Below are 14,664 nucleotides of genomic sequence, written 5' to 3'. Positions count from 1 at the left end.
AAATTAGTACAAACGCTAGAATTCACGAGCCTGAATTTTTTTCCTTCGAGAGGCTTTTAGTTATGGATTCAACTTCTGAAACAGATATTAAGATTCCAGATTTTCTGCTTCTTCCTGTGCCCAGTACTGGTGATTTGTATCTTCAAAAGATTATCTAGGCCATCTAAATTTTATGGCATAAATTTTGCTGTGTTATCAAAATACTTTTCATTTCTAACATGATTTCCTCTTTAACTCGTGGATTATTTAGAAATGTCTTATTTAATTTACCAAGATTTGGTGATATCTTAGATATCTTTTGCTATTAATTTCTAGTATAGTTCCATTCTGATCAGCAAACAGACTGTATACGATTTCTATCCTTTGCAATTTATTGAAATTATTTTATGAGCAACATATTGTCTATATTGGTGATTTTCCATATGCACTTGTAAAGTATGTATATTTCACAGTTATTGCCTGTAAGTTCATATCTTGTAATTGTAGGAACCAATTTGTTTGCCTTTTCTCAGGGACCACGTTACTGTATTGCCTATTGACCAATGTTTAACAACAGCGATTTCATGTATTCTGTTGATTTTTTAAGCTCTTTACAGTGGAAGAAAAAGTCTGGTAACAATTCCTCCACTAAGCCCAAAAATGAAAGTCGATATTATCCTTTATAAAGGAAAACTTCCAGTGTTAAAAATTAATATAAATAAAATCTTCTGGAAGAATTCAAAGAAGTTTCACCAATAGTTCTTTGGATTTTAAATATTTAATTTTTGTTCCGTTGCTTGCTTTTATTGCTGAGTTACTTACCTTTATTTTTATAATAATTTAGAACCCACTGCTGCCTTTTTTTGGTCTGAAATGCCTCCATTTATTTCATGTCCATTCATCTTAAAATCCTCTGGGTAGAATTAAACCGTTTTTTAACAATATAGCATTGATTTTCAGAGATAGGTTCATGATCATCTCTTGGTAAATTGCCACTGGGGATGTTGGTTTTTATTCATCTTAGAACAACAAAGAGTTGTAAAAGGCCTTTCGGAATATCTGTAAGAATCCTCTAACTTTACTTATAAGAAAATTACATTCTATGAAAGTTCAATAACTTATCTCAAATTATCTAGCTAGTGGTTGGCAAGATTAAAACCAGGACCCAAATTTTTCCACCAAAATTCAGTTTTTGTTTTTTGTTAGTTTGTGTATTTGTTTTACTTTATCACAGTCTTCCTCTTCGGAAACAGAATTTGTGTAATAGCTTTTCCCATTCACTTTATTTGCCTTCTCTAATTTTTTTAGAACGATAAAAACAAAATTGCTTTCTCCAATTTTATTATTTCCAAGTTTTCACATCTTTTTACTGTTTCTAAAGTCCTTTTTGTGTTTAACATGTCAAAGGAAGGCTTATGCCAGCTTAATCATTATACTCCTCCTGCTGGAAACAAGAATAACAACAGGCAATAAATAAGGCATTCAGCCAGCTCATTAGACAGAGAGGGCTGCGCTGGACACTCAAGTGGCAAAGTGGTAGGCACAAAAGAAATTGGGGAGAGAAGACTGCACATAAAAAACATTTAGGGCACAATCTGGATCTCTTCATCTTTAAGACGAGAAATCTCTTTGCTGCTCTACTGCAGCAAGTATAAGAGATGTGACTCTGAGACAAAAATACTTGTTGAATATTATCAAATATGAGCAAATTGTTGAAGATAAAACTTAACCTAGAGATATCACCAATATTTTATCATACTACAGAACAACATATCAAGAAAACGAGTGAGTCTGTAGTGCTGACTGCTACATCACAGCAGGTAATATCTAACGGCATCTTCATTGAAGGTTCCTTCTGAATCAGGACCTTGCTCTAGTCCTAATATTTCCTACTATGCAGTCTACAAGCACACTCGGTTTCTTTTACTTGGTGCTATCCCCAAGTCCGTCTGCATCTGTGTGGATTTTTTTCTTAACTCTGCAGATCGCCTAAGCTATTTTCAAGTCACATATAAGAAGAAAACAAATTCTGTAAGACCTCAAAATGCACTAATTTCTGTTACGTTACTGATTCGTTTTTAAAAAATCAACAACTAGCAGAGAATGATTAAAGGCCTCTCAACATAACAATTCTTCATCATGTTGGATGCAACCTTGTTTTTAATAAGACTTAAAAATCATGCTCACTAGTTTACAAGGTCACGTGGAAAAGAATAAATATTTCATTAAGCCTCCCAGAATTACTTATTGACTGTATTTTCCTTCTTCTCCTTATAACGTGGTATTGCTAATAAAATAAATCAAATGTTACATACCCATTTATATGGCCCAGATTTACTTAGCTCACCCTGAAGGCAAAGATATAGCCCCTGTTTTATGTGGTTACCATCTAACTAGACTTTACTGAGTCCAGGTGGAGGGGGAAGAAGAACAATTTCAGAATAGCAGATAATGTTATTGAACACTTATGGCAAGCTAGGCAGTGTGCTAAACACTTCTACTTTATCTTATTTAATCCTCAGAACAAGCCTATGAGTTAGATATTATTATTATCCTTATTTCTTCAACGAGAAAACCAAGCTTGGAGAGGGTAAATAACCCACCTAATATAACAAAGCTGGTAAGTGGTAGAGGCCTAAGTTCAACCCTATTAATCTGTGCTTTCAACCAGTCTGTTCCTTACTCCCATGCTTTTAGCAAAACTTCACTGCACTCTGCTTTGTGTAATGACAGACTTGTGTTAGGTCATCCAGGTGGTGGGAAGTCTCTAGACAACTTTGAAGACCCAAGATAGGTTTTTAGCCAGATAAGCTAGGAAACAGATAAAATGGCCCAATGGATAACAAACAGGGTTATCCTCATGTCCAATTTCCTGCGTGTTGGTTGCTAGTCACACATTTCTCTTATACAAAAGATGTATTTGAATGCAAACAGTAGAGAGTGATGGTATTTAAAAGAAATCATTGCATGTTCTCTAGCTAACAAAAATGGTAAACTATTTCAAAATGTCAATATTTTATTTTAATTACAAATTACTTAGAATGAGATTACAATTACAATACATCACAGTGTCAAAACACTTGAAAAAACTAACCTAAAGATTTGCTAAGTATCATATAAACAATTACAGTATTTTGATGTCAGGAGTCATCGGTTCTAATCCCTGTTTTACCAATACATGAATGACCCTGTGTGAGTCACTTACTTGTAATATGAGGAGAATAATAACAACAGTACCAAACCCGTGAGTTGACGTGTTGACTAAACAAAGTAATCAATGTGAAGTGCCTCATACCTGGAGAGAGCTGGCTATTGTGACATAGCCAGGTCACTGTTCCATGTTAACAATTCTTCTGCAAACCAAGATGTGGAAAACTTAGATGGGACTTGTACATGGAACTAATCTCACTAGATTTCCAACTACTAGGGTTAAAGGTGTGGTGTGTGCCTGGTTTGTTATCTTCAACAGTGAAGATGCTTTTAGCTCCTCTACCATGATTTGTCTGCTTTACTCTCCTTAGTTAGAAGGCCATGGAACTAAAAAATGGTAAATGGCAAATATTCAGTAGATGCAATCTTACTGCAAAGAAAGGAAGAAGAGGTTTGCTTCCAAGTAAGTGACATTGGCCAGAAAAACCACTCCATTCATTAATTCTGAAGGAAAATCAGTATAAAATTTGGAAAAACAGTGATTGTGATGGAGTTTGGGTTTTGAAGTCAAAGAAGTTGTTATTGGAGTCTTGGTTCTACCACTTATACATTTGTAACTTTTGGGTAAGTTACATAAACTCTGTTTCCTCAAGTATTAACTGTGACTAATAACACAACCATTTCTAGGTATTTGTGGGGGATTGTTTCCAGGACGTCCAGCAGACACAAAATTCCAGGATGCTCAAGTCTGTTATCTAAAATGGCATAGTATTTGCATATAAGCAATGCACATCCCCCTGCATACTTTAAATAATCTCTAGATTACTTGTAATACCTAATGTAATGTAAATCCTATGTAAATAGTTGTATTGTTTTTTATTTGTATTATTTTTTGTTGTGGTTTTTTTTAATGTTCCATCCATGGTTGGTCGAATTCATGGATGCGAAACTCACAAACACAACTGTACTTACTTTGCAGAGACAGTTGTAAGGAATAGAGAAGATGTTTTAAATGGGCCTAAAACAATGCCTCAGATATAACAGGAACTAGATAACTGTGGGCAGAAGCTCTGTATAATATATACTTCTTCATATTATGGTGCTGTTTTTGCCAATGATATTGGTGACAACAATAGTTGTAATAATCTGATTTACAGTCTCTAATTCAGAAAATCCCACACCGCGGAATAATCTTGATGAGCATGCATGAAGATGGTACAAATTAGGCTTGTATGAAAACTTCACGGACAAAGATAATGTATTTTACTCAGCGTTATTATAAGCTAACTTCTTTATTCTTAGCTATACAGCTAGAGAATATATCCGTTACCGACAGAATTGGCTACTAAAAGGAAGTTTTTAAGTTAAATCCACCCCATCTCTGTTATTCAAATCCTAATTGTAGCGGTTCTGCCTTATTTGGTTAGTCTCAGAACACGTGTCTTGTCTTTGCCATCTGACTTCTTGTTGCATCATTGTTCTTTCTTTAGCAAAGTAAGATGGTCTGCCTCCAAGTTTAATATAACTGAATGGACTTGTAGCTATCAAGTAAGCACAGTGAAAATATACCCAAGGCCTTTCGGGACTGTCTGGCACTGGTCATTAAATAACCATCCCGCAGCTCACAGTGCCCAGAAATAGCACTTTGTATCCTATTACCCGAAGGGATTAAAAGAAAACTATATATATCAGAATACAGTTCTGAGTTCCACAGAAAGAAGTTTCCTGTAGTTTTAAATGACCTAAAACTCTCTCAAACAAAATTGAAGGAGATCAAAGTTTTGGCCCAGCGACTTTGAATATCAGATGAAATGCCCCAGTTGGCTTAGCTTGATTATGCTTCTTTAGCCTGATTGTTTTTCTCTATCACCTTGTGCCATTAATGGAGAAATTAATCTTTGAAGTTCTAATAGCTCAGCATTTTCAATTATTCATTTAGCTAAGGAATTTTTTTTAAGAACAGCTCAGTGTTCTCAGTTACGATAAGCCTACCGGCAGACACTGATACCCAACCTGGACTGCCACCCCTAAAAAAGCATCTTTTCCATAGAAATTTTTCTGAGGATTGAAAAAATTCATTCTACTACTTATTTTCTTTCTTAAAGTCCGAACTCATAATCAGCTTAAAGCATAAAAATTGTTTAATAAGCATTTTTAACAATTTTTTCCTAAAGAGCCTTTTCAGAAGGGAGAAAGATAGAAATGAGAGGAATGTGAGATTAAAAAAAAAAAAAAATACTACAGTCTTTTTTGGACTGGTTTTATAAGAACTGTGATCTAAAATCATCTATACTAACCCTCAGCTTCTAATTTTTTACCTGGCTAGACTTTAGGAATATATCAAGCTTTTCTAGTTTAAAAGCAAAACAAAAAACTCTCTTGTTCCCAGCATTTCCTTTCCTGTTCCAGTGTGACCCTTCTTTGTTTTTACTGAGTAATTTCTTCTGCTTCTTGTCGTTCTGACTTGTTGAGAAGGCAAGAAGGTCCTGTGAACTCACTGGCACTCTGTTGTGTTAGCACTCTTCTTTACATAACAGCCTGTCAATGTGTAAGAAGACATTACTTTTGCTAGTCTGGTGACTCCAACAAAATTTTGTAGACTTTGGCAAGACTGGGGTGTTTTTTGCTTTTCTCCCCAGTAAACTGTATGCTCAGTCTTCATTTTAAGGAGTTGGGCAGTTGCTAAATGAAGACAAGGAGATCGTAGCTTCCACTAAGCTAGTTTTTACTCATTCAACATTTGTATTGCTTCTAAGCAATATTACACTAAAAGATCATTCAGAAAAATGGCATAGTCTGATTTTAAAGGTCTTTATTTTTGTGAACAATCATGGATTGAAGGTGTTTTATTACTTCTTCAGAATATATTTAGAAAAGGTCTCTGTTAACTAGATATGTTATGAATTTTCCCTTAAAAATTTCCATTTTTGCAAACTTGTCCAATTTCTCATATACTTGAAATAATGTAAAGGCAATCTTTTAGTTATAATTCATGTGAGTACAATGTATAGTGCCAAGGAATTCTGCCTCCAGAAGTGTGTGTTAATCCCAGGTCTCGGAATAAATGAATTGCTAAAAATTTTCTTTCCCCATGGTGTAGTTTTAGAGTTGCATTAATAATGTTTATAATGCCACTTCTCATTCAGTTCCACATCAAATGTCACCAATCCACACAGGCCTTCTCTAGTCATCCTCTCTGGAGTATCCCCATATCATTACTCTCTATTACACCCCAGTTCCTTTCTGCATAGCACTCATCATGATGCATAATATTATAATGTGTTTATTGAATGTCTTAACCTACTAGAGTGTAAATTCCTGACAGCAAATGACTTATTACCTTCATCATTTCTGTATCCCAAGGGCCTCACATTGAGTTAAATAAATGAGAAAATGAACTAAAATTTCCTGCTACCTGTTCAATCCCTTTGGATGTCCCTCCTCTCTTCCAGATCTCTCTTCATCCAAAATAAAGCCAATGTGCTTCCTTTACTTCTCCCAAGAGTTTACCATTTGTTGTTGTTTGGGCATGTTTTTCCCCTGATTACCCAATTAATACATGCTCATTTTAGAGAATTTGGAAAGAAAATCTAAGTCATGTTAAAAGATAATTAAAATCACTAGGGATGACCAATCATCCACTGGTCCACGACTTGAAAGAATTTCCAGGTCATGGAACTTTGAATGCTAAAACCAGAAAAGTCCAGGAAAAAGCCAGGATGAGTTGGTTACTCTGCACTTCAACTTTCACTCAATAGTTACTATTAATAATTTACTCTCTTCTCACCTGTTATTTTATGCATATTATACATAATTGGATATTATCTTGTAGACAATTTTGAGTTCAGCTCTTTCCAATTATTTTTATACCATAAACATTTCCCCATATGATTAAAATTCTTTCCCTTTTTTTGGTAAACATTCTTTCTTAATACCATTTTTAAAACTGCTTAAAAGTCCACATTTTACTTAATAGATAGTTGTAATATAAGACTTAAGACAAAAGACTTGGGAGCCAGGTTGCCTGGATTCAAGTTCCGACTCTGCCTTGGGCATTTTCCTTATTCTCTTAGTCCCTTAGTTTCCTAATCTTGAAGATAGGGATCAAGAAAGTGCATGCCCTAGGGTGTCATGAGGATTAAAGGCATTTATATTTGAGTGTTATTAGCAGTAATTATCTCTCTATTTTCCTGGAAAGATTGTCACATAGTATTATAGAATATTCATAACATACCTAGATCTTTGTCAGACCCTGCTTCCTCCCTCTTTTATCTGTCAGAGGCATTTCTCCCAAATGAACCTTTGTATTCCTAACTCCACCTCGGCATCTGCTTCCCAGAGGACCCAACCAATATGGAAACTCTGCTAATTTGAAAGGGAGAAAGAGACATTTCATTATTCTATTTGCATTTCTTTGATTACAAATGTGGTCTAATGTTTATTTAATATCTTTATTAGGCTCTGAAATTCCCTTCTTTGTGATGTTCTTTGCCCATTTTTCCTGCTGGGATATTAGTGTTTTATTAGTCTGTTTGTGTAAGCTCTTTATATAGAAAAGATATTAGTTATTGATGTCATAATTTTTTTTGATGTATAGAAGTTTTACATTATTATGTAGTCAAATGCTGACAAATTATAATTCTTATTTTTGCTCTCATGTGAAGAAGCACATTCTCTTTCAGAGATCAGAGTCACTTTAGTCTCTTTGTTAAGAGTTTACATTTAGTCCATCTAGAATAAATTTCCACACACAGTGTGAAATGAAAATGAAAGTGATTATTTTCTGAATAACCACGTCTCTCCAGACCATTTAGTGGACAATCTTGCCCTTTTTGATTAGTTTGTCATGTCTTCCAATAGCATTTATTAAAATTTTATATAAGATGGGTTCTTTTCCTGTTACATTACTTTATTTGTCTTTTTGCTGTACTCTGTACTTGCTAAATTACTTTAGTTTTATTATCAGTTTTAATATCTGCTGAGTCTCAATCAATAAACTTCTTAGGCTTCTGTGTTTTTTCCAAAGTGCAGTTATAGCACTTTAGATGGTTTCTATACAGAGGTCACTTTCTATTTCTACTCTTCTATGATTGGGAAATTTGTTATTCCTGAGGCTTGTGGTGATGATGATGATAATAATATGGAGAACTCTCATAATCCTGCTCCATAAAGGAGGAGAAACTCATTTGTGAAACAGGGCTGTTGAAAACACAATATAAATGTGATTAGAATGACCTCTTTAGCTGGTGTAGGTGCCTGTCAGTTTCATTCTATTTTCAAGTTAAGAGTCTGAGGTCCAGAATGTGACAGTGACATCCCAAGGCATAGTAGTGTGTACTTTGCAGTTACATGAAGCAAAGTTTCATGATGAAGGTGTGACCAATAGCATCATCTATTCTTGGATGAAGGAGGTGGTCAATAAATATAAACAGAGAAGTGAATAGAAAGAGAAGATTATGGACAAAACTTGTTTAGTCACTTCTATTACCTCCACCACCATTTTTTCGACAATCCTGGCCAAACTGAGTTTAGAAGGAGAGAGAAAAGGGGAATGACAGGGAGAGCAGTAGACAGAAAATGCCAGCCAGCAGCTGCTGGAGGAGTCCTACTCGGTCATCTCCAGGATGAATACTACCAAGGAAAAACAAAAAACAAACCCCAAAAAGCAGGTATAAACACTTAAAGGACTACAGAATTCCTTTGTAATAACAATCATGTGCTAGGTAAACTGCAATTGTGAGAATGTGTTTTACTTGCCGCAATTTCATTTAGGGTATAATTAACTCTTTATGTTATCTTAGGTATCTGTTGCCACTGGATTTCTCTTTACCTCTATGGCAGGAGAGAAAAGACAAATGTTATTTTTTTTTCCTCCTTATTTTTTTCACCAAATATTTTGGTGCCTTTTAAGTGGGTTTTTTTTATAAGCATGCACCATTCATTCACTCAGATGGATAAATAGGAAAAGGGCAAACAACTCATGGTCAATGGAGCAAAAAGAATAGGATCACACATGCAGCTGAGGCTTGTAAAGTGAAATAGACTCTATTTGAAGATTCTGTGTTATTAGTCAGCATTCTCCAGGGAAACAAAAACAATGGGATATAGTAGATACGTAAGATGTGATTTAATATGGGAACTGGCTCACATGATTCTGGAGGCCATTCTCAAATTGCTATAAAGAAATACCTGAGATTGGGTAATTTATAAGAAAAAAGGTTTAATTGGCTCACAGTTCTTCAGGCTGTACAGGAAGCATGGTGCTGACATCTGCTCAGCTTCTGAGGAGGCCTCAGGAAACTTAAAATCACGGCAGAAGGTGAAGGGGGAGCAGGCACATTACATGGCAAAAGCAGGAGCAAGAGATGGGGAGAGGTGCCACACACTTCTAAATAACCAGATATTGTGAGAACTCACTCATGATTGCAAGGATAGCACCAAAAGGATGGTGCTAACCCATTTATGAGAAATCAGTCCCCATGATCCAATCACACCCCACCAGACCCCACCTCCAGCATTGGGGATTACATTTCCACATGAGATTTGGGCAGGTACACACTTTCAAACTGTATCAGAGGCTGAGAGATTCCATCATCTGCTGTCTGCAAGCTGTAGAACCAGGAAAGCTGGTATAATTCAGTCCAAGTCAACCAGGAACTCCAGAGTTTTAGGGCAACATAAGACCGATGTCTCAGTTTAAGAAGAGAGATCCAATTTGCCCCTCCCCACCTGTTTGTCCTATTCAGGCCCTCAATGGATTGGATGATGCTGACCCACACTGGAAAGGGTGATCTTTTTTACTCCATTCATTTATTCAAATGCTAATCTCTTCTGGAAACATCCTCACAGAGACACCCAGACATAATGTTTTACCAGCTATAGAGGTATCCCTTTACCCGGTGAAGTTGACATATAAAATTAACTGTCATACTATGGGAAGAAAATTTTTCTTTTAACCAGTAACTTTTTACCCTATCTGAAGCAGCTACAATTTTAAAAGACGAAGGTGAAGATAGTTCTTAGGAGGAAATAGATGCTCCTGCGCTCTGCTTAGGGGCCTGCCAGCATCCCCTAAGGCTGTTAAGAGTTGGCAAGCTGGGGCTGTGCTATGAAGCCATATTCCGAAATAGTCCCTTCAGAGCAGCAGTTAAACTCCAGACTGGATAAGGAATTTGAAGGGTCTTCTGTGTGGATAGTAAAAGGTAATCTGATTTTGAAAAACACCTTGGAGGTGCACATTTTTATAACATTGGAAAACTAGATCAAGTCCTAGGAATAATGAGGCATCACCTCCCTCTGACTAGATGCTGCAGTGCAGGGCAAAGACTAAATCACCCAAAACCAACAATTATCACAAATATTATCTAGAAAAGGGAAGGCATTGTGGTCCTAGGTAAAGATGTTGGTTTTGAAGATGTAAATTATGGCATCATAAAAGATGTATATCAGCATGATAATTCAAAGTATAGATCTAATTGTCAAACAAATTCAGATCTGAATCTTTTTTTTTTTTGAGGCGGAGTCTCACTCAGTCGCCCAGGCTGGAGTACAGTGGTGCGATCTCGGCTCACAGCAAGCTCTGCCTCCTGGGTTCACGCCATTCTCCTGCCTCAGCCTCCCAAGTAGCTGGGACTACAGGCACCGACCACTATGCCTGGCTAATTTTTTTGTATTTTCAGTAGAGACAGGGTTTCATCGTGTTAGCCAGGATGGTCTCAATCTCCTTACCTCGTGATCCACACATCTCGGCCTCCCAAAGTGCTGGGATTACAGGCGTGAGCCACTGTGCCTGGCCCAGATCTGAGTCTGTTACCTTAAGGCTCTGGAACAATGGGTTTCTTCATCTGTGAAGTAGAAGTATTATTTCTTACCTCACAGACTTGTTGTAGAAATTAAATGATATAGGTAAGTGAGGTACTTGGCCTAGAACCTGGCATATAAAAAGCACTCAATAAATGGTCGCTATTATCATTTTTATTATTTATCCTCATCACCCTAGAACAAAAGGAGCTAGGTAGGTTTTCCAGTCCATCCTCCCACTTCTAATTTGTATCACATTTAAATACTTACATAAAACAAAATGAGTCACTTTCCTGTTTTTAAGAATACTTTAGGAAAAGAAAGTACACAATTTCCTACAGGAATTCTTTCTTATTCATAAATGTTTTCTAGTTTTTCCAAAAACCTCTCATGTTGCAACTTAAACCTATTTCTTCTTGACTAACTTTACCGAAGATGTAAAAGAGTTTCACATTCTCTTTAGTAACCTTCTAAAGACTGTACTTGAAGAAAATTCTGACAGTACTTCTTTCTTTCTCTTTCTTCTATGCCCCACCCCAAACACAAAGCTAACTTCTTCATTGCTTTCACTTCTCTGAGAGGAAATAATAATCTTACCAATGTTGGATTATAGTTCACAGGATGAAAAAAATTACAAGTCCTGAACACTAGGCAATGATTCTCTTGTAATATATCAAGGAATGGGTCTGTACCAAGAAGAATGATGGCAAAGTTGAGTAACTGAGTCAAGTAAATATATCTGTTCCAAATGGGAAAAATTGGCCAAAATGAAGGCACTACAGGCCCCATCCAAGCATAAAATCCAGTGGGGCAGTCAAATCTTAAAGCTCCAAAATGATTTCCTTTGGCTCCATGTCCCACATCCAGGTCATGCTAATGCAAGAGGTGAGCTCCCATGGCCTTGGGCAGCTCTGCCTCTGTGGCTTTGCAGAGTATAGCCCCACTCCTGGCTGTTTTCAAGTTCTGGCATTGAGTGTCTGCAGCTTTTCCAGGTGCATGGTGCAAGCTGTCAGTGGATCTATCATTCTGCAGGCCGGAGGATGGTGGCCCTCTTCTCACAGCTCCACTAAGCGGTGCCCCTTTGGGGACTCTGTGTGGGGGCTTCAACCCCACATTTCCTTTCCATACTGACCTAGTAGAGGTTCTCCATGAGGGTTCCACCCCTGCAGCAGACTTCTGCCTGGACATCAAGGTGTTTCTATACATTCTCTGAAATCTAGGCAGAGGCTCCAAACCTCAATTCTTGACTTCTGTGCACCCCCGCAAGCCCAACACCATTTGGAAGACACCAAGGCTTGGGACTTGCACCTTCTGAAGCAATGGCCTGAGCTCTACACTTGCCCCTTTTAGCCATGACTGGGATGCAGGGCAACAAGTCCTGAGACTGCACAAAGCATCAAGGCCCTGGGCCCAGCCCACAAAACCATTTTTTTCTCCTAGGCCTCTGGGCCTATGATGGGTTGGGTTGCCGTGAAGACCTTTGACATGCCCTGGAAACATTTCCCCATTGTTTTATGGTTTAACATTTGGCTACTCATTCCTTATGCAAATTTCTGCAGCCAGATTGAATTTCTTCTCAGAAAATGAGTTTTTCTTTTCTATTGCATCATCAGGCTGCAAATTGTCTGAACTTTTATGCTCTGCTTCCCTTTTAAACATAAGTTACAATTCCAAACCCATATATTTGTGGATACATAAACCTGAATGCTTTTAATAGCACTCAAGTCTGTCAGGTGTGGTGGCTCATGCCTGTAAATACAGCACTTTGGGAGGCCAAGGCAGGCAGATCACCTGAGGTCAGGAGTTCGAGACCAGCCTGACCAACATGGAGAAACCCCATCTATACTAAAAATACAAAATTAGCTGGGCGTGGTGGCAGGCACCTGTGATCCTAGCTACTCAGGAGGCTCAGGCAGGAGAATCGCTTGAACCCAGGAGGCAGAGGTTGCAGTGAGCCGAGATCGCACCATTGCACTCCAGCTTGGGCAACTAGAGTGAATCTCTGTCTCAAAAAAAAAAAAAAAAAATAGCACTCAAGTAACCACTTGAATGCTTTGCTGCTTAGAAATTTCTTCTGCCAGATGCCCTAAATCATCTCTCTCAAGTTAAAACTTCCACAAATCTCTACAGCAAGGGCAAAATGCCACCAGTCTCTTCGCTAAAACATAGCAAGAGTCACCTTTATTCTAGTTCCCAACAAGTTCTTCATCTCCATCTGAGATCACCTCAACCTGGACCTCATTGTCCATATCACTATCAGCATTTTGGTCAAAGTCATTCAACAAATCTCTAGGAAGTTCTAAAGTTTCTCATATTTTCTTGTCCTCTTCTGAGCTCTCCAAACTGTTCCAGCCTCTGCCTGTTACCCAGTTGCAAAGTCACTTTTACATTTTCAGGTACATTTATTGCAGTACCCACTCCCAGTACCAATATACTGTATTCGTCTGTTTTCACACTGCTAATAAAGACATATCCGAGACTGGATAATTTTTGAAGGAAAGAAGTTTAATGCAGTCACAGTTCCACATGGCTGGGGAAGCCTCACAATCATGGCAGAAGGCAAAGGAGAAGCAAAGCCACGTCTTACATGGTGGCAGGAGAGAGAGCTTGTCCAGGGGAACTCCCATTAATAAAACCATCAGATCTTGTGAGACTTTTTCCCTACTATGAGAAAAGTATGGGATAAACCACCCTCATGATTCAGTTGTCTCTACCTGGCCCACTCTTGACACATGAGGATTATTACAATTCAGGGTGAGATTTGGGTGGGGACACAGCCAAACCATATCAAAGTGATGGGGTCCTGGGCAGAGCGAAGTCCAGCAGGTTCTGATAAAGAGCTTGATTTGTTCGAGGGGTCAATATCTCAGTCAGCTGGGCTGCTATTTGCTTTAGGGTGAATAATTTTTAAATAATAGAAATTTATTATCATAACTGGAGGCTGGGAAGTCCAGAATCTAAGTGCCAAGAGATTTAGGATCTGGTAAAGGCTTATTCTATGCTCCAAGATGGCATCTCCTTTCTACATCCTCACTTGAAGGAAGGGCAAAGGGAACAAACAGGCTTCTTCAAGCCCTTTTATGTGGGCACTAATCCCATTCATGGTTGTGGAGCCCTCATGATCTAATCACCTCCTAAAGGCCCCATCTCTTAATATTATTGCATTGGGGATTCATCGCATATGAATTTTGGAAGTACACAAACATTTAAACCACAGCATTCAGTATTGTGGAACAATCACACCTCTTCCTCCTGATTAAATTAAAATCACAGAAACAGAATATAAAAGGAATAATTTTAATCCAAAAAAGCAAAAAGGAAGGGCTCCATTGGTGAATAATAGATTATGCCAAATTTCTGGAAGACTGAGAGCTGATAGAGAAGTGTCTATTGGTGAAGTAAGAAGGAAGAAACCTCATTCTAGATGGAGAGAAAAAGGGTGTGTGTGTGTGTGTGTGTGTGTGTGTGTGTGTGTAAGTATTAAGGACGGGGCAGGACATTTGCATCTAAGGACAAAAACAATCTGAAGAATGCAGGAGAGGCACAGGACACAAATATACCAGGTACAACAAATAGTGACATTAAGCAGTAAAAACAAAGGGATTATTTAGTGTATATTCGGAAGAGTTCACCTCTCTAGGCCTCTTGAAAAATTCTTAGCATTTACCTTAAAGAAAATTGTTCTTTTCTAAAGAAATGGAATAAGATCAATCTAGGAGATCCAACACCAATTAA

The sequence above is a fragment of the Mandrillus leucophaeus genome, unplaced genomic scaffold (assembly GCF_000951045.1).
Source record: "Mandrillus leucophaeus isolate KB7577 unplaced genomic scaffold, Mleu.le_1.0 Scaffold75, whole genome shotgun sequence".
Taxonomy (NCBI): Eukaryota; Metazoa; Chordata; class Mammalia; order Primates; family Cercopithecidae; genus Mandrillus; species Mandrillus leucophaeus.
This window is presented reverse-complemented; position numbering follows the sequence as displayed.